Below are 25,078 nucleotides of genomic sequence, written 5' to 3' on the forward strand. Positions count from 1 at the left end.
TGGCAAGATGCAAGTAATAGTTTATTGAGGGCTTTGTTTCTCCCTCCTTGATGGCAATGTGCTGTAAACTCAACTTGGGAGCAAACAACAGTAAGACATCTCCTTATTTGGAGTTGTAAAGCTTTCCCTTCATACATCCACAGGAATATGAAGGCCAGCAGGTTATAACAAAGCACCAGCATCTGCTTCCCTAACCATGTCTTCTTTAATAAAGTCATGCATGCCAAATATGTTTAAGACTGGTTATCGCTCTTGACACAGTATGATAGACGTTTAACCAGGAAAGATTTTCAGCATCCGGAAACCACAGAGGAAATGATGTGGGCACACACGATATCTAAACAGCTGCAAAGCAGAACACCCGTTGATAAATGTAATTATTCAGTCCTCTGCCTGAATGAGAAAGCAAGAGCATATGTTTACTTTATGGCAGCCACTCCAGAGAACCAGAGCCACCCAAGTGGCAAGCAAGTGACAGTCCTTGCCCCAGAGAGATCAGGGACATTGCAATATCACCTCTTCCTTCCACATGGCTCATCACTCACACAATCCACTCAGGTTCAGAAAACGACCATTACGATAACTGGGATATTTCTGAAAAAGGAAGCACTAAGGTGGCCATTGTAAAATTCATTAAATTTTGTGCTTGCATTTTACATTTTGGTTTGGTTTCCACAGGAACTTGTATTGGTGGGGAAATATCTTGCTTGCAGGCAGATGTGTGTGCTCCAGGGCAAGCGATAAGGAAAACTATTTTAGGAAGGAGCCTGGATGATGAGGGGTTGGGGAGATGATATGGATCAGTGTGAGCAGGGTCACTGATAACTTTGTAGTTAACTGATCTTTTGGATACACTAAGATTTTATTGGTCATAAAGGGCTGAGTCATATATACATACATATAATTTTGGCTTGAATTAGCTAGAGCATGGGGTATGACCAATAGGGATGGTCAGACACAGAAACTAAAACAGAAGAGACATGGACTTGTTTGAGAGTTAGGCCTAAGCCCCTTTCAGATACATTTGTTTTCCCAGCTGACTTTCTGCATCCAGTGACTCATAATTTCAATCACATGTTATCAAAATGCCTTATAGGCACATTTTTCAGCCTAGATATTCATAGCACTGTCGTATCTCAATGGAGCAGCAAGAAACGTAGTTCTTGTCTCTGGTTTGCTTAACTTAGTTGATTACCACTGGAGTATAATTGCTTTACAATGTTGTGTTAGTTTCTGCTGCACAATAATGCAAATCAGCTATGTATATGCATATACCCCTTCCCTCTTGAGCTTCCTCCCACCTCCTCCCAATTCCACCTCTCTAGGTCATCACAGAGCACCAAGCTTTGCCATTTTCAATAATCTGGTAGAAAGTTAAAACCAAATCCTTTTTCCACATCAATTTTTTCTTTCTTCTATTTCAGTGATTTGTTTGCTCCAATTGGCTTCCTAGATGGTGCTACTGGTAAAGAACCTGCCTGCCAATGTAGGAGACTTAAGACATACAGGTTTGATCCCTGGATGGGGAAAATCTCCTGGAGAAGGAAATGGCAACCCACTCCAGTAATCTTTCCTGGAGAATCCAATGAGCAGAGGAGTCCAGTGCTCTATGGTCCATAGGATCGCAGAGTCGAACACGACTGAAGTGACTTCGCACAGGTACAGGCTGATACTTTATGGGTGATGTGCACCATATAAACAAAGATGCATGTTATCCTCACTATTTGGGTTCATTTGTAGGATTCAATTATTTGCTGGTAACTCCTAAATATTGACTTTCTCAAGTTTTTCCTTAATGGATGAAGGCATGATTTGAGATGATTATATAAGATATTTATCCCTGGTGGTTCAGATGATAAAGAATCTGTCTGCAATGTGGGAGACATAGGTTTGATCCCTGAGTCAGGAAGATCCCCTGTAGAAGGGATGGCTAACCACTCCAGTATTTGTGCCTGGAGAATTCTATGGACAGAGTAGCCTGGCGAGCTACAGTTAATGGGGTCGCAAAGAGTTGGACACGACTAAGGGACTAACACTTTCACTTTCATGATGTCTTAGACAGCTTTTGGTACACAGTTCAGTTCAGTTCAGTCCAGTCACTCAGTTGTGTCCGACTCTTTGTGACCCCTATGAATCGCAGCACGCCAGGCCTCCCTGTCCCTCACCAACTCCCAGAGTTCACTCAGACTCACATCCATCGAGTCAGTGATGCCATCCAGCCATCTCATCCTCTGTCGTCCCCTTCTCCTCCTGCCCCCAATCCCTCCCAGCATCAGAGTCTTTTCCAATGAGTCAACTCTTTGCATGAGGTGGCCAAAGTACCTGAGTTTCAGCTTTACCATCATTCCTTCCAAAGAAATCCCAGGGCTGATCTCCTTCAGAATGGACACAGTAAGCATTAAATATCCCAGGGATGGGGGAGGCCTGGTGGGCTGCCATCTATGGGGTCGCACAGAGTCGGACATGACTGAAGCAACTTAGCAGCAGCAGCAGCAGCAAGCATTAAATATATTTGGCTGTAATTATTATTATTGTTATCATTTTGTTATGTAAAGTCTTCTTCTTCTTTTTTTTTTTTTTACAAACCCTTGTGTCGAGCGTTCAATAGATCGCAGTGAGGGAGCTGCTCGGCTAACTACAAAGCAAAGCTTTCTTAATGAAGATGTCTCTCTTGTGTAACAAACCCATGAATTGCATCTATAGAACAGCACTCTAGTGAGGCAGCTATATTCTGAGGTGTTAGATTTTACTTACATAAGGTTATATATATATATATATATATATATATATATATATATTCAAAGAAGTTGTAAAGCCCCCTTTTCTCCCCATAGGTGAGAACTTAAGGGAACTCCTCTTTTCTTTAAGCACCATTTAGCCCTAAACAAATATACTTAATTGAGAAAAGCCATGGCAGTGAAACATAGTCAAGCAGTAAGACACTATGTGCCCAAAGCAACAATGAAAAACCATATTTTATTTGCAACCTTTGTAAATATGTATATTCTTAAACAGCCTCCCTGATAGCTCAGTTGGTAAAGAATCTGCCTGCAATGCAGGAGACCCCAGTTCAATTCCTGGGTTGGGAAGATCCACTGGAGAAGAGATAGGCTACCCACTCCAGTATTCTTGGGTTTCCCTTGTGGCTCAGCTGGTGAAGAATCTGACTGCAATGTGGGAGACCTGAGTCTGATCCCTGGGTTGGGAAGATCCCCTAGAGAAGGGAAAGGCCACCCACTGCAGGATTCTGGCCTGGAGAAATCCATGGACTCCATAGTCTACGGGGTTGCAAAGAGTCAGACACAACTGAGCAATTTTCACTTCACTACAGTCTTAAACAAGGAGGTACCTTTCAAGGGTGAAAGAAGACACACAATTTTCACCTGGAAGGTAAAGATCTAAATGTATATTTTTTTGAGAAGGATTTAGTCAGTATTTATATATATAATTTTTGAAGACAAAAATGTACCATTTGACCAAATAATCCTAGTTCTGTGCTTCTGTTCTAAAGAAACAGTTTCACTTTATTTATTTATTTATGTTTGGCTGTGCTGGGTCTTCACTGCTGCATGGGCTTTTCTCTAGTTGTGGCAAGTGGGGCTACTCTAGCTGTGGTACTCAGGCTCTCATTGCATTGGTTTCTCTTTTTGTGGAACATGGGCTCAGTGGCCTGCAGACTTCACTAGCTGCGGCTCCCAAGCTCTAGAGCAGAGGCGCAACAGTTGTGGTGCACAAGCTTAGTTGCTCCATAGCATGTGGGATTTTCTTGGACCAGGATTAAAACTCATGTCTCCTGCATTGGTAGACAGAGTCTTTACCACCAAGCCACAAGGAAAGCCCAAGAAACAGTTTTTTTAAAAAAAGGAAAAAGCCTTATCCACATACAAAAATGTTCACCTCACCACATTTGTAGTATTATCAAATTGGTAATAACCTAAATCTTCAAATATAGAATAATAAATAATAATACAAATATATGCAGAGCTGTTAAAATTATGTTAACAAAATTATTTAATGTAACAGAAAAGTTAAAACTGCAGGATACAAATTTCTATGAATAAGAGAGCCCCGAATATTAAAGGAAAATAAACAATGAAAGGAATTACACTTGACTGATTTTGTACATAAGTGTCTAGAACCACAACATTCCTAGGGTATGCAAAATCCTCTGACTATTGTAAATAAATATTTCACCCTTATGATTCATGCAGAGCTAGAGAAAAAGATTAGATTAAATTTATAGTGACATTAGTGCTTCCCTGGTGGCTCAGATGAAAATGAATCTGCCTGCAATGCAGGAGACCCAGGTTCAATCCCTGGGTTGGGAAGATCTCCTGGAGAAGGATATGGCAACCCACTCCAGTATTCTTGCCTGGAGAATCTCATAGAAGGAGGAGTCTGGCAGGCTATGGTCCACGGGGTTGCAAAGAGTCAGATACAACTGAGTTACTAATACACACACACACACACACACACACACACCCCTGCATGGAAGAATATGGTTTTTCTTACTGAACCCCAGCACAGCTATCAGACATGAAGGGCATAACTGAATGTTTTCAATGGAACAGTCTACATTTGTCAAAGTATAAGTGCAGGATGAAAAAGACCTCTAAAGGCCATGGGGACTCAACTAAATGAAAAATGCTTATGAAAGAGAATGGTCCAGTGGGCCAGATTCTGTTCCTGAAGATGAAGAAGGTTGTCTGCAAAGTAGTTTCCAAAATGTTGCAGCTTTATATCCACTGAGACTTTGCATTCTGGGAACTAGCTTTTGGATTCACAAATGAATTCATATCTCTTGGATAAGCTAAAGAATAACTTCCAGGGGACAACAATAATAAATTTCCTACTAAAGAAATCATGACACATCTTAGTAGATAGCATGGAAAAGTATACTTGAAAAAGGCAAAATAGAAAATCTCAAAGGTCATGAAGTCCTTATATGGAGAGAAAGTTACTGCCTTAGTTAACAGTGAGTGAAGGAGTCACTAACAATAACATGATACCATCCTACTAATATATTATTCAGTATTTGACAGCCCACAGGGTCCTCACCTGTTTCTCCAAACACAATATATGCAGTCAGTGCAGCCTTTCAATCACACACAGTGCTCTGTCTCAAGAGCCTTGCTTAAGTGCCTCATTCATCTTTCACCTGCCATGCAAGTGTTGCACCTTGTTTATATATCATTCTTTGTTTTCTTAGTGCACAGGCTTTTGGCTGCAAGCACAAACCCCTCCCCTGATGATCAAACTTGTTTCTTGCATGGAAATGCCTATTCCAAGCAGCACCTGTGTATCCCATTATAGTGTGCACCATCACAGAGGTGAGGAACCAACCCAATGACAAGATCCTCCAGAACACAGAGCCTAAGCTTCTTTCTATGCATTTTTTTAATTTTAATTTTAATTTTTTTTTTGCCATACCATGCATGCAGCACATGGGATCTCAGTTCCCTGATCAGGTATCGAACCTGCAACCCCACATCACTCGACCATAAGGAAAGTGTCATGGAGCCTCAGCTTCTCTTTTATCCTGTTCTCAAGGTAGTCTCACTCCATGAACATATTATGCTGGTATAAGATGTTGACCTTTAAGACATCTAAGAAAAAGTTTAGCAACTGAGGCATGAAGCTTAGTACATATTAGGTAACAATTGCCAGTAGTTAATGACTGCTTATTGTGTACCATATGGATTGTTTCCTTTCACTGTTGATTAGCCCCATTTTACAAACAAAGAAACTGAGATGCAGAGTCTATGTAATATGTGAAGCCACCTAGTCATTTTAAATGGAGGAGCTAGGATATGAATTGAGACCAGAGTGCCAGAGCCAAAGCAGCCAAAGCTGCCAACAGTTCAACATTATCTTCTACCTGTTGCCTTCCTGACCATAAGGTTACCCATTATACTTATATCTATTACGTGTATGTGCATGCATGCTCAGTCACTAAGTCGTGTCTGACTCTTTGTGACCCGATGGACTGACTGTAGCCCACCATGGTCCTCTGTCCATGGAATTCTCTAGGGAAGAATACTGGAGTGGGTTGCCATTCCCTTCACCAGGGGATCTTCCTGACCCAGGGATCGAACCAGAATCTCCTACACTAGCAGGCAGATTCTTTACCACTAAGTCACCAGGGACCCTATATTACTATAGAGTTACCTATCATTTTTTACCAAGAGTTGCCTCGCTATAAAGTCCTAAACTCCCCTTACTCCCTCTGGCAAGTTCCTTGTCTAAGAAAACTTATCCTCACAAATCAAGGCTGTCAAAGGGTTTGAGGCAGTAGAAATGGGAGAAAATCCAATTTCTCCATGGAAGAAGTCTGGAACTTCCATCATGAGCACAACAATTCTGAGAACTGGAGACCTGGATTAAGTCTGCTGAGAAACTGGATTGTAGGTAGGTATAAACAATTAATTACAGAATTCAAGAGGTTATCTCTAGGAAGACATATAGGCCAAGTGCAAGGAGACAAAGTTCTGATAAATTCCAAGAGTTAAAAGAGAGAAAGAAACAAATGGAAAGGTTTGGAAAAGCTGTGGGAAAGGACAGGTCTCTACTGTCCAGCATTTTCCATGATTCTTAGTGTATCATGGGGGCCATGTACTTAATAGGTAGGGTTTTGTCTAGAAGAGAATACTTTTACAACAAAACATCTAAGAGATTCACTCTTAATTATTCTCATCACAAAAAATGAAATGGTAATTATGTGATTTTTAGAGATGTTATCTACAATGGAAATCAGAGCATAATATATAAATGCATCAAATCCACATGTTGCACACCTTACATAAAAGTTATATGTCAAGTATATTTCAATTAAGAATTAAAATTAAATTTAAAAATAAGATCATTTTTTAAAAAAGGAAAGAAAAAAGTGAGCAGTCAGGAATTCAAAACTCAATTGTTTATAATTAAACAATTAATAATAGGTAAGAATTCTAAGCTGTCCCTTTCTACCAGGGCAGAAAACGCACTGTAACATTTAGATATTAGGATTCTAAAAAGAGAGTTTTAGGTAATACATATCTGTAAAAGAATACTCTTTATTCTTTAGATTACCCATTCATTCACTCATCCATTCACTCCTTCATTTATTTAAGCTGACGTGTTCTCTTGGTCAATGCTTCAAAACCTAGCATGCATAAAATCTCCTGGAGAGCTGGGTTAGAAAATTCTTATTTCCAAGACTGCCCTCTTAACAAGCTCCCAGGTGGTGCTGATGCTGCCAGAATACACCTTGAGTAGCAAGACTCTATACAACTGCATGAGAAGACCACCGGATGCACGCATCCTGGGAGGGGAAACAAGACCAAGCTGCAGTGACCAGTGGGAAACTGGACCTGGAAGGAGCCCAGAATAGCTCCCACCTGAGAAGGCCCTGCTCTGGTCAACCATTTCTCTCAACTACTTTGTGTCCTTCTAGAGTTTTAACAGGGCTATAAAAATGGGCTCCTGGTAAATGCAGTCAAAGGCCCCGTTTATGATGGCAAAATAGATGTTTAAAAGGATTTTCCTTTGGTTTCCTCAAACCTTAAATAAAATTAGTTTATTCATGTTTTATCTGTTTCCAATTTGTGTTTTTTGTAAATAAAGATATAGAGTTGATTCCAATAGAAGTTTGGCTTTCATGCATATGAAAGAAACATACATATGTTTGATATGTATAAATTTATATATATATATAAACATATACATATATATATATGCTGTATAACATGTCAAATGCACAATAAACATAAATATTACACATATAATACATATTCAAATTGCACTGTACTGACTTCAGAGGAGAGATTAATAAACCATTTGCTATATTTGGATTTCAGAGTCCAGGCCCTTGCATTCAGCCAACTCCAGATCTTATTTTTTTACACTTTTTTTTAAATTAATTTTTTAATAGGGTGTATTTGCTTTACAATGTTCTATTAAGTTTCCACTGTACAGTAAAGTGAATCAGCTCTATGTATACATATACACCCTCTCTTTTGGATTTCCTTCCTATTTAGGTCACTGCAGAGACTGAGTGGAGTTCCCTGAGCCATGCAGAGGGTTTTCATTAGTTATCTATTTTATACGTAGTATCAGTTCTTCTTCTTAATAGGATAAAGGGAGGACCAAGTATACCACATGTGTACGCTAAGTTGCTTCAGCTTTGTCTCACTCTTTGCAACCCTATGGACTGTAGCCCACCAGGTTCCTCTGTCCATGGGATTCTCCAGGCAAGAATACTGGAGTAGGTTCTCCAGGTGACAAGTACACCAGATAGGTACAAATAGGGTCAGATGGGGCAACAGTCAATTGTGTTAGGCCCTCCCACTTGCTAGCACTCCTACATGAACAAATCCTCTTTGTATGTTCTGTTTCCTCAGGTTAAGAAAGTAACATAGGAAATCATGTGTTCATTTTTTTGCCTCAACTGAGAGTTTAGTCTAGTACTCAAGAGATCTCAGCCTAGGCCCTTGCCCTTGGAATAAATACATTTCCATTTCCTTCACATGGTGTCCGGTCTTTTTCTTATCTTAATTTTGTTCTGTATCCCATGTGTTTTGTTACAAACTGCCTTGAATCCTCTAAGGAAATAGACAGGAAATACATAAATATGGATGCATTTGTTGATTCACCGACAGCTGCCAAGTGTCTATAAAGAGATAGTACTGAGAATGAAGCAGGTGACGGTTTTCTATCTTGAAAATGCAAAGAGCAAATAGACAATTGCAATGTGTAGTGGTTAAGGGCTCAATATCCTCAATCTGTGCCTTAAGTAACGGGGTGTAGTATATAAGGTTAGCAACTCTGTTTCCTGGAAAGTCAGGTTTTGTTTTGTTTTTTTTTTTTCCCCCAAAAAAAGTTATTTCTAAAAAACTAAGCTAGGTAGAGATTTCCTGTGGTTTTGTAATTTAACTGAAAATAAAAATCAGAGACTCCCCTAATGGTTCATTGGTTAAGAATCCACCTGGAGTGGACACAAGTTTGATCCTGGGTCCAGGAACTAGGATGCCACATGCCATGAGGCAACTAAGCCCATGTACCTCAACTACTGAGCCTGCACTCTAGAGCACATGCCACCCAAGAGAAACCACTTCAATGAAAATCCCATGCACTGCTACTAGAGAAAGCCTCTGTGCAGCAACAAAGACCCAGTGAAGCCAAAAATAAACACAAACACACACACAAATGAAAGTCAAAATCAGAAGTAGGAGTCTATGACCAGGAATTAGTATCAGAAACTGTCTCTGTCAAATCAAAGCCAACCTCATCCTCTTTCAGAGAACTGTGACTTCAAGGAAACAAGACATTCCAGAGGGCAAATGATCATCTGCCCAATGATCAGTTGAGATAGCTGTGTTTTTTGTATGCTTCTGCAAATATTGCTATAAGCAAAAGTAAAAGAAACAGCAGCTCCCATGCCAGCTGGGGAAAGGAGAGACCGCAAGATTCCAGCCCATCTATCTCCTGCTAAATTTGGGATCTTGTACCCAAGTGCTACCTGAGCACTCAACATCCAGATTCATGGAAATATACCTGATAGGCTTATGAAGTGGTGTGACCCCCATTTTTCTCATAGTACTTCAGGAGCATTTTATTATGTTAGTTAGCTATTAGTTTCAATAGTCCTTAAAACTTTATAGAAATGTATTGATTCCTTCCATGTTCAAACCAAAAGAAAATCTCTCTTACACATGCATGATGTTTAACAATGTATCAGCCATCTCTTACGTATGCGCCCCTGATGTGTCTTTACCAACTCATATTTCCTAGTAATGTGTTTCTAAACCTACCGATTTGTTTATTTATATCCCATATCCTTCTAGGATGTTCAAACCCTTAAGAGCACAACTTGTAAAAGATAATATTTGGCTATCCCCCCTTCAAAATCTACCCTTGGACAAGATTTACATTATAAGATAATTTAGTGGTACTTCTTCTCTTATTGTCTATAACCTCTCTAACGTCAGGCTATACTCAAATACCAGGAACTCAGCAGACTTCAATTTTGGTAAAAATCAAAATTATCTTCCATAAAAAGAAAATCAGTTACTATATTATTGGTCCAAAGGAACACAATCAAACAAATATAGACTTTCACATGTGAGCTTTTAGGCCAAGCATCTTTTAGAAACACCTACTTTTCTCTGTCTTCATTAGAATGGTAGATCAGAGGGCACCAGTTTTATAAAGTGTACAAAACTATTAAAATGCATATTCTTATGATTTTTGTAGTTTCTTTTCTGAGCCAAGAAATTTCAAAATGTTGACTTTCTAGGAAAGAGGATTAAATTATCTGTTTGGTCTGTTTGGACTGAGTTTCCCAAGTGATAGATGTAAAGTACCTTTCGGGGATTTGTGATTTGTTTTAGGTCGGCTTGAGGAGGGTTTTAAAATGCTAAGAGGATTTGAGGTTGTTTTGTTTTGCTTTGTATGTTGAGTGCCAACCTAATCACAGCTGGTTTAACAAGGCTAACCTAATCACCACTGGTTTAAGTAAAGTTAACAAAAGTCCCTCAGGAACAGACACTAGCTCTCTGTGTCTGCACTCATCTGCCATAAATCTTACACATTTGATTCCCACTTGTTCTCCGGTACCTTGTCCTCATGCCCAGCCCATGAATTCTAGTGGAACGAAAACCTCATGAAGGCTTGGATTCGATTTTTCCTTAACTTCCATTTGTCTCATTCATTGGATGAAGGAATCAATGGATAAATCATGAAGTCTCGCTCATCATTCATTGACTGTCAATTCAGGAAGAAGCAATTCTAGATGGTTAGATATTAAATGTGATATCGTGAGCCGAGGTATCTTTCCTCTAATGCCACTTGCTGAAATGAAGCCATCATCAGGGTTTATGTACAAAATAAAGGGTTAGGTCCATCTAAATGTAATTTACTTTCACCGTGTAGTTAATTCCTTATAAGTAGAAACTCTTGCCTTGGTAGGACACTTGCACATAGCCTGCATTCCAGACTCATCAGATAAAGAAGGGGTGAAAGCTGTGTGTACAGGGTTGTGGGGAACAGAAAACTCTCTGGTCCTTTGCCACCACTCCAGCCCAGGACCTCCTCAGCATCCATATTCCAACTGATCAGATTCAAGGGAGCACCCTCTCTGATCCTGCCTCCAGAAGGTCCTGTTTAGAGGACTACAGGCATCGTAAGAAAATGCAGATTCATCAGGATCCTCAGGGCCACTATATCTGGAGTGGAGAAACATGTGGTTTTAGAATGATCAGTCCATCTTCTATCTCTGTCAATATGATTCCAAAACAACCAGTAGAGAAGTGAAAATTTTATTTTCATGCAACTGGTTTGACTGTTTGTTGGAATTGACTATATTTGGTCTAAAGCTGACTGCTTTCTCATTGAATGAGCCAAAATTCCCAAGGAGCATTTACATGAGCTGTGTCATCACAGCATGGGAATGGCTGAGCAATGCACCAAGGTCTGTTTTCACTTGATTATATGTGTATTTATTATACAAAAATAGAGCAAAAATATGATTCTGCCGAGACTCTCCTACATTATAGTATGAAAGTGAGCTAGAATTTCTTTAAGTTGAAAAGCTGCATTCTTGTTTTGTTTTCACAGCTCTCAGCCTTCTTTGTTTAATTTTTTCCTCCAATTGGTGTTATTCATCATGGTTAATATTTAGGAGAATTTACTGGTAGCAAAATGTGCTTGTTGGTAACCCAAAAAGAGGAAGTCCTCTACTCTGTCGATCTGTGATGGATGGAATCGTTCAGATAAAATAAAAACTGACTGGGAAAATGGCCCCAAACACAGGCCAGCTTTCTTCGTATTTAAATGGATGGTTTCTTGGTCATAGGCTTCTACAAGGCATGCTTTCATCCTGGAACAGAATTATATATACAGTCCTTCTCTCATGAAAGGGCAGTCTTGACATGCTTCCAACTCCAGAAGTCTCATTGGGAATCATATTTTCTACTTCAAGCTACACAAAGCAAAATTTTCCAAACCTTCCACCCCTTCACAGATTGTACATATATGCAGAAACAGTCATAGAAGAAACTTGATCCCCACTGTAGCAACTGAAAACCAGAAGACACTCCTCCAAGGCAAAGAATGTCCAGGTTATAGGAACGGAATGAAGCCGCTGAAGAAAATGGTCAATTATGGAATGTTCTGTGCGTAAGTATGTCCATTAATTAAGGAATGAACTGAAATTACTAATGGACTTCATAATGGCCACCAACCAGCTGCCAGTTGGCTGTAGCTTGGTGACAGATGGTAGTGACTGATCTGGACTAGATCTGACCTAGAGATAGTCTATCATTTATTAAATTGCAGTCCCAAATAAAATTCCCTGCATTGTAGCATTTCACCATTATGTCTCACAGTGAGATGCACTGATAGCATCCTTTATCTGCCATCCCTGGTGCAGACAGCAAACTATTCAAATGGCCTCCATGTAACACTCAGTAAAGAAAGTCCATAATACCTCTCAAGAGAGGGAAGGAAAAAATGCAGCTTGAATGAGTGCCACTTGAGTGAGGCATAGATTAAATGAAAGCACAGCTCTGTGCTAATCTGGTTTGTTAGCCCCAAACACTGAGATTTACTCCTCAATTTTCTTTTTTTTTTAAATCAAGAGGTTCTCATTTACACAGCAACTGACAGGTAGTGACTGCTTAGGTCCTGCTTTAACCCATCAACACATCCTTAGAGTGAAGAAAGCTGCTGCAGACTGGCTCCAGAACCTGTCTATTTAGGATTCTTGCAGGAACAGTCACTCAAGTGGGTACATCAAAAGCCCCAGTTACTGTCACCAGACTCATTGTTGGAGTATTTGGAAAAATGAACCTTATCTGTGCTTTTGGTAGCTTGAATTCATAAAGACTAGGGGAGGGGGATTCTACTGTTATAAATCCAGGTAGAACCTAAGAAGACATAAAGAAGATATGGGTCTGTTTTAAAATCTTTCATGTAACATGTCATTGAGCTTCTTTTGTGTTGTCAAACACTATGTATTTGTTCTATTTCAAAAGTGATAGGTAAAAGATGAGCTTTAATATAAGATATATGCAGTCAGCAAGCAAAAATGTAATATAGGTAAGTGTATTTGGTTACATTAAGGCTATGTTTTACTTGTTTCAAAGAAAGTAAACACTACTATTAACAAAGTTCATATTTAACCCATTACCCTAATTTTTATCTTAAAAAGAATCTTGTTTAGCTGGAAGGAGCCTGAGTAATAAATACTGTAGTCTCTGCTTTTCACACGTGTCCACTGAAAGGTCCCAAATACTAGACAGGAATAAACAGGGATCCCTCAAAGATTTGGACGAAAAGCCTACAGAGGCCTGACTGTGGATAAAATTTCTTTGTAGTCTCACACTGTACCCTAAAACTGTATTCAAGTTTTGCATCTGACTCTGCAGTATATCCATTTCTCTATGGATTAAAAAAATAATATTTAACATTACCCCAGTATATAAAATCAATACTTGGAGCAGTTGTGATATTTTTATCCTATATCTTTGTGAACCCCTGCCATATCCCCTTGACCCTCTGGATTTTTTTGTGCCAGACTCGGGCAATTACAATCCAATCCAAGTTGCTCAGTTAGGAGAGAATACACAGTCCCCAAGAATTTGTGACTTAACCAAATCATATGACCAAAACCACATGCAATTAAGTGACTTGCCTAAGGTCACATACAGTAGGAGAGAGACTGGAATCTGGATTCATGACCAGCACACCAGCACTGCATGTGCCTTGCATGGTAACTGAAGGCTGCCTCAGACGTTTCACCTGAGCTTGCATGTCCTTGCACTAAAACTCCCTGCCTCCCTATTTCAGCAGTTGACTATCTCTTGCCTTATCCTGCTCATCAGGTTTTCTTATTCATCCCAGTCCTTCTTCTGTGTTCACCCAATTTTCAACCTCATTCTGCTTTTGAGTTTTCTATTGTAGACTTTGGTAACTCTGCCTGACCTGGTTTTTCACTCTGCTGTTCTCAAGTTAGTGGCTGGTAGAGGTCCCAAACATCTCAAGACCCCTTGATGTATGGCTCTCCAGGACTGACTCCAGTTGGTATGTTACCAAAGGGTCCAAAGAGGGAAGAACAAGGGGAACCAAAATCTCCCAAGGGAGATTACAAATGCAGAAACTGACTGGATGTCAACACCAGACAGCTAGAGCGCAGGAGAGTTCATGATGACCATTGTGATGATCATCATCCCTGGTAGCTCAGTTGGTAAAGAATCTGTCTTCAATGCAGGAGGCCCCAGTTCAATTCCTGGGTAGGGAAGATCCACTGGAGAAGGGATAGCCTACATACTCTAGTATTCTTGGGTTTCTCTTATGGCTCAGCTGGTAAAGAATCCATCTGCAATGAGGGAGACCTGGGTTCGATCCCTGGGTTGGGAAGATCCCCTGCAGATGGGAGAGGCTACCCATTCTAATATTCTGGCCTAGAGAATTCCATGGACTGTTTAGTCCATGGGGTCACAAAGAGTCAGACAAGACTGAGCAACTTTCACAATCATGATCATGATGATGGGCAAACAGCATGGAATAGACTGGGATATAGACAACTGGAGAACAGAAAAGGGAAAGAATGACCAGACAACTTCAGGAAAAACAGCATGAGCAAAGGCCCACATGCCAGAGAGCAGAGTATAGCCAGTGCCCTGATGGAAACTCTGTGTGGTAGAAGGTAGAATGGGATGGGCTGGTGAGGGAAGGTGAGCTTAGAAGACTGGCAAGTGCCAGATCATGAATGGCTTTGTAAGTTGCGTTAGGGAAATTGGACTTTATCCTAAGGGTGATGAAAGATATTGAAAGTTTTAAATTAAACATGCAGTAGCATAATGAAATTTGCATTTTAGGAATGCTGCCTAGAAATTCTCCAAATCAACCTTAAAAGCTGAAGGAATCATATTCAATCACCTTTTCAAAGTGGTCTCTTTGAAATCTGTTTCTTAAATTTTTATATTATATAGTCTTTGAGAAGAAGGTTATAAATAAATATTTTTGTAGTCTCTAATATTATAAGAACTTGTTCCCAGAGTTTGTGGCAATAGTGTGGACACTGGCTCAAATACAAGTATGTGGAATCCATTTCAATAAGTATTATTTAAAATATTCCAAATTCTTTCACAAAAAAAAAAAGCCACTGCAGAATCACTTAAAAATGTTTATGTATATACCTAAATCTCCAAATGGCTGATAGCAATTTTAAATGGAAGACCAAAAGCTATAATATTATTAACCAGCCAGAAAGCCTAGCAGTTCATTTATCAGAGAAAAAAAGTGTATAAATGCTTGACAGATGAAGGCTATAGCCATAATGTTATGACTTTATTTGAATTACATTATATAGACAAAAGCATGCCGACCCATCAGCCTCAAGTTACTGCTCTGTTACCTATGGTAACAGTTAGATATTTTCCTCATTACTTAATAATACCAGATCACAAATAAGTATCATAACATAAAAAACAGATGTTAAAATGTGACACTTGAGGTCAGGTTACACTGAATACTTGTTAATTTTTAAGTGCCTGGTTACTTCCCAAGAATTTTTGTTTTCTCAAATTTTTCACAAGATTTTGTTGGATTTGGTTGCAGAGGTTAGAGTCTTAAATATCCATAAGACAGAAATAGGAACTTGACTTGCTATTAATCTAAGTAGCAATAAAACAGGGAGAAACTAGTTTTTATGCTAGAGTACTCACTACTTTGCACACAATACAATTTTATACAAATGACCACAGTCAAGGACATAGTTTATATTTTTATTTTGATAATTTTCATTTGTATTCTTCCCTAATATTTCAAATAATTTTTAAAATCTATTAAAGACATGACTCTCATTTGAAATACAGAATAATTTTTCATTATTGTACAGATTATATATTTTTTAATTAAAATATATAAATAAAAAAGAGAAAAATAGAGTTGTCATTATGGTACCAAACTCAGTAACCCCCTCAAATATCACTCTAGTTTTAGGTTTTTTCCTCTGTGTGTGTGTATATATATATATATATATATATATATATATACACTTTTTTTCTTGGAGGAATGGAATCAAAAAGTTGAAGATCTTTCTATGCCGATTAATCTTCATCTTTAGCATCATTTCTAATGACTACAACAGTGCTCTGGTGTAGATACACTATAGTTTGTTTAACTAATCACTGATTTCTGAACACTTAAATCATTTCAAGGTTTTGGTTTTATAAATATTATGGCAATGAACAAATATGTAGCTTAATCTTTTACACATTCTTGATTATTTCCTCAGCATAAATTCCAAGAAATAAAATCTGTGGGTCAAAAGGATGCATGTTTTAAAATCTTTGGTACATAAGTAATATTGCAGCCAGAAAGATTGTACTAAGTTATCTTCCCACTAGAGGTGAGTAGATGACATTTTTCTGTCATGTTGTTTTCATCTAGCTTTCTGTCATACTTGTTGATTCAAAGAGGTACATTTTTACATCCTTAAAAATAAGTCACTTTTTACAGCTGATTGCATACCACACTTGTTATTTTTGTTTTTAATTTTTCCTTTCTAGTGATACTTACAGTGTTGCATCATATTATCAATGTCTTAAGTGCCACAAAATTTAGTATTTGCCTTTATATGTGTGACTATGATTCCCTGGTGGCTCAGACAGTAAAGCATCTGCCTACAATACGGGAGACCTGGGTTCAATCCCTGGGTTGGGAAGATCCCCTGGAGAAGGAAATGGCAACCTACTCCAGTACTCTTGCCTGGAGAACCCCATGGATGGAAGAGCCTGATGGACTACAGTCCATGGGGTCGCAAAGAGTCGGACACGACTGAGCGACTTCACTTCACTTCATGATTAATAGATACACAGTTTTTATATAATCTAATAGTGTCTACTTTAGCTGCCATGCTCATGCTTTCTCCAATTTATGTAGCAGTCTCCTGTGTTTCCTCCTATTATTATATTTTGCATTTAAATCTTTAATAAACTTGCAAATTACTTTTTCAGAAATGAATTAGCCAATTTTGCTAGTATTTATTAACTAAATCATTTTTGCTCATATATCACTGAGCTTATTCTGACTGTTAATAATTCTATTATTTCAGTGTTTCAAACACAAGAACCACTTAATAGACTGTCACTGGTTGATTAATGAAATTTATAGAAATAATATGTAGAAGTTGCTCTAGGTTAAGGTTTTAAAGTCACAGGTTAGGGCTTCTGGAGGGATTCTGGCTTGACTGGTGAAAAACCAATCTACCATCTTGCCTCCCTGATTTTCCACTGCTTCAGTCATTAATATTAGATCAGGAGGGGCGGCGGTGAGGAGATACTGCTCGTCCAAGGTAAGGAGCAGCGGCTGCTCTTTGCTGGAGCAGCCGTGAAGAGATACGCCAAGCCCAAGGTAAGAGAAACCCAAGTAAGACGGTAGGTGTTGCAAGAGGGCATCAGAGGGCAGGCACACTGAAACCATAATCACAGAAAACTAGTCAATCTCATCATACTAGGACCACAGCTTGTCTAACTCGATGAAACTAAGCCATGCCCTGTGAGGCCACCCAAGACGGGTGGGTCATGGTGGAGAAGTCTGACAGAATCTGGTCCACTGAAAGAGGAACTCCTCAGGTCAGTAGGTGCCCAATATGCTACTGGAGATCACTGGAGAAATAATTCCAGAAAGAATGAAGGGATGGAGCCAAAGCAAAAACAATACCCAGTTGTGGATGTGACTGGCGATAGAAGCAAGGTCCAATGCTGTAAAGAGCAATATTGCATGGGAATCTGGAATATTAGGTCCATGAATCAAGGCAAATTAGAAGTTGTCAAACAGGAGATGGCAAGGGTGAACATCGACATTCTAGGAATCAACGACCTAAAATGGACTGGAATGGGTGAATTTAATTCAGATGACCGTTATATCTACTACTGTGGGCAGGAACACCCTAGAAGAAATGGAGTAGACATCCTGGTCAACAAGAGTCTGAAATGCAGTACTTTTGATGCAATCTCAAAAACAACAGAATGATCTCTGTTCGTTTCCAAGGCAAACCATTCAACATCACAGTAATCCAAGTCCATGCCCCAACCAGTAACGCTGAAGAAGCTGAAGTTGAACGGTTCTATGAAGACCTACAAGACCTTTTAGAACTAACACCCCAAAAAGATGTCCTTTTCATTATAGGGGACTGTAATGCAAAAGTAGGAAGTCAAGAAAAGCCTGGGGTAACAGGCAAATTTGACCTTGGAATATGGAATGAAGCAGGGCAAAGGCTAATAGAGTTTTGCTGGGAGAACGCACTGGTCATAGCAAACCCCCTCTTCCAAAAAGAGAAGAGAAGACTCTACACATGGACATCACCAGATGGTCAACAACGAAATCAGGTTGATTATATTCTTTGCAGCCAAAAATGGAGATGCTCTATACAGTCAGCAAAAACAAGACTGGGAGCTGACTGTGGCTCAGATCATGAACTCCTTATTGCCAAATTCAGACTTAAATTGAAGATAGTAGGGAAAACCACTAGACGATTCAGGAATGACCTAAATCAAATCCCTTATGATTATACAGTGGAAGTGAGAAATAGATTTAAGGGACTAGATCTGATAGAGTGCCTGATGAACTATGAATGGAGGTTTGTGACATTGTACAGGACACAGGGATTAAGACCATCCCCATGGAAAAGAAATGCAAAAAGACAAAATGGTTGTCTCAGGAGGCCTTACAAATAGCTGTGAAAAGAAGAGAAGTGAAAAGCAAAGGAGAAAAGGAAAGATATAAGCATCTGAATGCCGAGTCCCAAAGAACAGCAAGAAGAAATAAAGCCTTCCTCAGTGATCAATGCAAAGAAATAGAGGACAACAACAGAATGAGAAAGACTAGAGATTTCTTCAAGAAAATTAGAGATGCCAAGGGAACATTTCATACAAAGACAGGCACAATAAAGGACAGAAATGGTATGGACCTAACAGAAGCAGAAGATATTAAGAAGAGATGGCAAGAATACACAGAAGAACTGTAAAAAAAAGATCTTCACGACCCAGATAATCACAATGGTGTAATCACTCACCTAGAGCCAGACATCCAGGAATGTGAAGTCAAGTAGGCCTTAGAAAGCATCACTATGAACAAAGCTAGTAGAGGTGATGGAATTCCAGTTGAGCTATTTCAAATCCTGAAAGATGGTGCTGTGAAAATGCCACACTCAATATACCAGCAAATTTGGAAAACTCAGCAGTGGCCACAGGACTGGAAAAGGCCAGTTTTCATTCCAATCTCAAAGAAAGGCAATGCCAAAGAATGCTCAAACTACCACACAATTGTACTCATCTCACACGCTAGTAAAATAATGCTCAAAATTCTCCAAGCCAGGCTTCAGCAATACGTGAACCGTGAACTTCCAGATGTTCAAGCTGGTTTTAGAAAAGGCAGAGGAACCAGAGATCAAATTGCCAACATGTGCTGGATCATGGAAAAAGTTCCAGAAAAACATCTATTTGTACTTGATTGACTATGCCAAAGCCTTTGACTGTATGGATCACAATAAACTGTGGAAAATTCTTCAAGAGATGGGAATACCAGACCACTTGACCTGCCTCTTGAGAAACCTATATGCAGGTCAGGAAGCAACAGTTAGAACAGGACATGGAACAACAGACTGCTTCCAAATAGGAAAAGGGGTATGTCAAGGCTGTATATTGTCACCCTGCTTATTTATTTAACTTCTATGCAGAGTACATCATGAGAAACGCTGGGCTGGAAGAAGCACAAGCTGGAATCAAGATTGCTGGGAGAAATATCAATAACCTCAGATATGCAGATGACACCACCCTTATGGCAGAAAGTGAAGAGGAACTAAAAAGCCTCTTGATGAAAGTGAAAGAGGAGAGTGAAAAAGTTGGTTTAAAGCTCAACATTCAGAAAACTAAGATCATGGCATCTGGTCCAATCACTTCATGACAACTAGATGGGGAAACAGTGGAAACAGTGTCAGACTTTATTTTTCTGGGCTCCAAAATCACTGCAGATGGTGACTGCAGCCATGAAATTAAAAGACGCTTACTCCTTGGGAGGAAAGTTATGACCAACCTAGATAGCATATTCAAAAGCAGAGACATTACTTTGCCAACAAAGGTCCAACTAGTCAAGACTATGGTTTTTCCTGTGGTCATGTATGGATGTGAGAGTTGGACTGTGAAGAAAGCTGAGCACCGAAGAATTGATGCTTTTGAACTGTGGTGTTGGAGAAGACTCTTGAGAGTCCCTTGGACTGCAAGGAGAACCAACCAGTCCATTCTAAAGGAGATCGGTCCTGGATGTTCTTTAGAAGGACTGATGCTAAAGCTGAAACTCCAATACTTTGGCCACCTCATGCAAAGAGTTGACTCATTGGAAAAGACTCTGATGCTGGGAGGGATTGCGGGTAGGAGGAGAAGGGGACGACAGAGGATGAGATGGCTGGATGGCATCACCAACTCGATGGACAAGAGTTTTAGTGAACTCCAGGTGTTGGTGATGGACAGGGAGGCCTGGCGTGCTGCAAATCATGGGTTCGCAAAGAGTCGGACACGACTGAGAGACTGAACTGAACTGAACTGAATATTACATTACATAATATATAATAGGACCCAGAAAACTGAGAACTAGTGTTCCTCCTTGTTGGTGTCCATTCTTCTGGCCCATTGGAATCAGGGAGAGGGGCTTACTGTGCCAGGCTGGAAAGTCTCTAACTTTCAGTCCTCAACAAAAGTCCACATCAATGTATTGAGCACCCACCAGGGTGACATGCTGAAGTCAGAACACACCCCTCAGCCCACTCAGCAGGCACATTCACAAATTCATCTTTTATAATGCCTGTATCCAAGCAGGGCACTCAATGAGCAGTTGCCCTTGATGAGCAGCTCCAGAATGGAGGCAGGAGGGCATGAAGAAGTATCAGAAGATTCAGAGAAATCTGAAGATGTAGAGGTGGGGATATGAGAGCTGGGAATAGCTTGATATGTAGATATGTATCAACGGGCTGTTTGGTTGGGGGAACTGCAAGCAGACCTGTGGGCTTGGGCACTGAAATGACAGTGAGGGTTAGAGTTAGGGTTGTCTGGTGAAACTGAGAAAGAATCATAAAGAAGATACAGTGAAGAGGTAAAGTGAGGACTTGACAACTGATTGAATACCGAGAGGTAGGGACATGGAGAAGTCTGGGCAGATTATCCATTTAGTACCTTGTACGTTTGAGAACATGCTTGTACCTATCCACTGAGATAGAAAACACAGCAGGAGGAGCAAAGATAAACTTGGTTTTAGACATGTTGAGTTTAAGCTGCTGTAAGTGGATATATCCTAGTATCTATGTCCAGCTCACAGTTGGGTATCTAGAGCTCAGGACAGAGTCAATCACATTCAGCTGTAAATTACTTTATCTCACCTTCTTTCCTAGTGAGACCATCTTCAAGAAATGAGAATTGAACTTTCAAAACAAAAAATGACCTACTCTATAGGACTACCAAGCAGGAACCAGAGGTCACTCAGTTGTGTCCAACTCTTTGTGACCCCATGGACTGTAGCCTACCAGGTTCCTCCATCCATGAGATTTTCCAGGCAAGAATACTGGAGTGGGTCACCATTTCCTTCTCCAGAAGATCTTCCCAACCCAGGGATTGAACCCAGGTCTTCCGCATGGTAGGCAGACACTTTACCGTCTGAGCCACCAAGGAAGTCTTTATAGGACTACAGTGAGAGTTTATTTATTTATTTATTGCCACATCACGTGACATGTGGGATCTTAACTCCCCAACCAGGATTAGAACATCAACTCCCTACATTAAAAGCATAGAGTCTTCACCACTGGGCTGCCAAGGAAGTTGCATGAATTGAGCTTTTTTGTGTCTTTGTTTTGTGAGAAATAAGGAGAGTTCAAGGGTGGAGTTGACATTGGGTTCCCAAAAGGCAGGAGTGGGGAAGTCAGAAAATACGAGAAGGGGCTTTAAGAAGGCAGCAAAAGTCAGTCAAGTGTTCTTTGCAACTGTGCAAATTAGGTCATAGACGCAAAATTTCCCCGTCTCACCCCTCATATCATCACCTCTGTTGTGTTTGCTGCGGTGGCCATAAACTACTCATTCTCTGCTGTACAACTGAAATGAATAAATGCTCAAGAATGACCTATTTGTACTAGGTTAGTCTGTTTGAAAAACAAAAGAGAGCTTTTAAAAAAATACTGATTCAATAGTATTAAAAGTGTGACTTTCATAATCCAAGTCATATCCCTGCAATTCTTTTTTGAGACAAACTCAGCTCCTGACAGGTGGAAGGAGGAGCCATCTTCACAGCTCAGTAGGTGTAGAGACTTTGATTTGTGACCCGATTTCTGGAATATGATATAACTCCTCTGTGAATTTGATCTTTTCTCCCATTAAACCAGAGTCAGAAGTAACACTATCCAGGGTGGGAGTTTCGATTGATAAATTGCCTTCATGAAAGGAGGAAAGGATGGATGGGAGCTGTGCAAGTATTAAGTATTTCACATATATATTATTTTTATAGATTGTCCTGTGTAGTCTGACTTGTAAAAATTCAAAGAGTTCCTAGCTTCCTCCAGGGTGCAACCATCAGCTTTAAACAGGTCCAGACTTAAATTTGCTTCTGAGAACAAGTGCTGTGTTAATATCACTTAATTGATAACAGCCAATGTGAACCCTATTATTTACGACCTATGAATTATTAAATAGTTTCATTAAATAATGGAGAAGAACTTTAAAAAGAAAAACAAAAGAAAGCCACACAGGCACATGGTTTTCATTTGGGGAGTCAGGGCTGGAGAGAGGCTCAGCTCTGAGGTCGACTTCATGGCTTTGGGCAAAACTGGGAGATTAAACAGAAACTACAGCAGAACTATGGTGCTTGGTTTTTAGAGACACTTAACTCGCTCTATGACGAATCTCAGGAAATCATTTGACTCTTTGGAGTAGGAGGAGAGTGAGTAGTTGTATTTCTTTTTTGTTTTGTTTTCAATGTTGGCTAAATAGCATCACTATGGGAAGTGAAATAAAGTTTAAAATAGTTTTTAGTTTAATAACTTTGGCTAGTTTTCTACTGGCAAAAGGGAGGTAGATGCCAAATTACACCCCCTTATGCGGTCAAAATGCCTCCCTCCCAAAAAAGGAAAGAGACTATGAAGGAAAATACAAAACTTGACATGAGAGGGCTGAGAGAGCCAGGGGTTGGAGAAGGTGAGCCACTGGAATTTGAAAGAATAAGTGATTGAAAGGATAATTCAAATAGTTCTGTACTCAACTGATACTTCCCAAGAAAAGACTCAAACTGACCACCTCTGGATACCAAGCTCCAGAGCAGGAGTCACACGTGCTACAGGATATTAAAACAAAATGTCTTCCACCTCTGTCCTGGTTAGGCCAAACAAAGGTTAAACACAAAATAACAGGTTGCTGTGGTTCTAGACTACCTTTGCAGAACTTGCAGGGAGGTAGCAAAAACTGGCTTTGCAACTCTTAACTTAGTATCCACCTATGAAATGGCAAATGATCACATTTATTATAGTAACACTGTCTGATCATGTAAAAATCTTCCTTCACTCAAGCTTAATACAAGAAGCTTAAATAAGACAACTGAGAAAAGAGGAAAGGTTTATCATACCTCCTGGGTTCAGAGGCTGGGACTAAGGAAATACTAACATTAGGCCAAGTGCAGGGGAGGCACTGTCTGAGCTGAGGGACCTGAGGTCTGATTTGCTGGGTGGGAGACACTCAGAGTAAATTCATAAAAGCACATCAGGAGAGGATAGCTTTGAGTATAATGGGTTAGAGTGGCTAGCACATGGGCTTTCCTGCCTCTTACTAGCTGTGTAATCAAGCCTTATAATATCCTCTCTTCTCATAGTGCTATTATGAGAGGTAAAGGAGATAATGTGTACACAGTGGCATTAAGCACATGGGAGATTTATTTTTTAAATAAATGAATGAAAAATTCATTATAAAAGAGTGTAGCTTTGAGCTGTCTCCAAGTCCAGAAGGTCTACACCAGATCACCCAACACCAGTCAAGTGAGGCTTTTTCTGTCCTACTCTCTCCTTGGGTTCTTGTCCTGGCAGGAATAAGGGTCAAGGCATAAAAGACAGGTGACAAATTGCAACTGAAGCCAGTCATGTACCCCTCTTCTGTCCTCCACTGCAGCAGACTTCTGGATTTTTTTTTCAATGTTTTTTTTTTTTTTTTGGCCACACAGAATGTGGGATCTTAGTTCCCCCACCACGGATCAAAACAGCATTCCCTAAATCCCTGCACTGGTAGTGTGGCATCCTCAGCTGGACCACCAGGGAAGTCCTACCAGCAGACTTCTGAATCCCAAGCCAGGGCTTGGGAAATATGGGAGCTATCATTTTAAAATAAGTTCAGAGATTTTATGATTCCACTGTAATTGACATAGAAATTACATTTTAGATGAATCTTGTGACTGAAAGTGATATGAGAGACTTTTGTTGTCATATCACTGGAAAAAGGTGATGGGATCTTCCCAAGATCCAATGGCAGGAAAACCCAAGGATTTAAAGAAAAAGATGTGATGTCTGCTCTTAAGTTTAACTCTAGGGAAATGTGAAGCCTGCAAATGCCAACCGCTCCACTGGGGATCTGCCTCCTCAGGTTGGACACTCCATCTTGTGAATGAGGCACATTTGGAGGGTGAATGTTGAAATTCTGATTCAGTGAAAGACATGACCAGCAGTGCTCAGGTTTCCAAATGATGGAGACACAGCTTGGTGAGGGGGTTGAATAGACAAAGAGGAATGGGCATGGAGATGTTCAATACAGAGTTGCAAACTGGTGGCTCAATTATAAGATTTCACAACAAAAATCCTGATTTTGAGATTGTACTGTAAATGCACACAGCCTGAGTTTGAGTTACCCCTAGATGAGGAGGTTCACCCACCCACCCTTGTTCACCACAGAGGGCTCCAGTGTGAGCTTTCTCCACCCTTCCACCTTCCCTGACCAGTGGTCCCTGACTGGCCCTCCTCGGTGCTTGATACTGCTGTACTCTGAGTTAGAAGTGTCACCAAACTTGTTAAATGGTGATC

At 39.9% G+C, this 25,078-nt stretch overlaps 1 protein-coding gene across 10 annotated transcripts in view; it reads right to left on the reverse strand.

The window, feature by feature from the left end:
- The window catches only part of SUGCT (succinyl-CoA:glutarate-CoA transferase), an 875,539-nt gene that overhangs the window by 243,692 nt on the left and 606,769 nt on the right, over positions 1-25,078 (reverse strand).

This window comes from Bos taurus, chromosome 4, assembly GCF_002263795.3.
Source record: "Bos taurus isolate L1 Dominette 01449 registration number 42190680 breed Hereford chromosome 4, ARS-UCD2.0, whole genome shotgun sequence".
Taxonomy (NCBI): Eukaryota; Metazoa; Chordata; class Mammalia; order Artiodactyla; family Bovidae; genus Bos; species Bos taurus.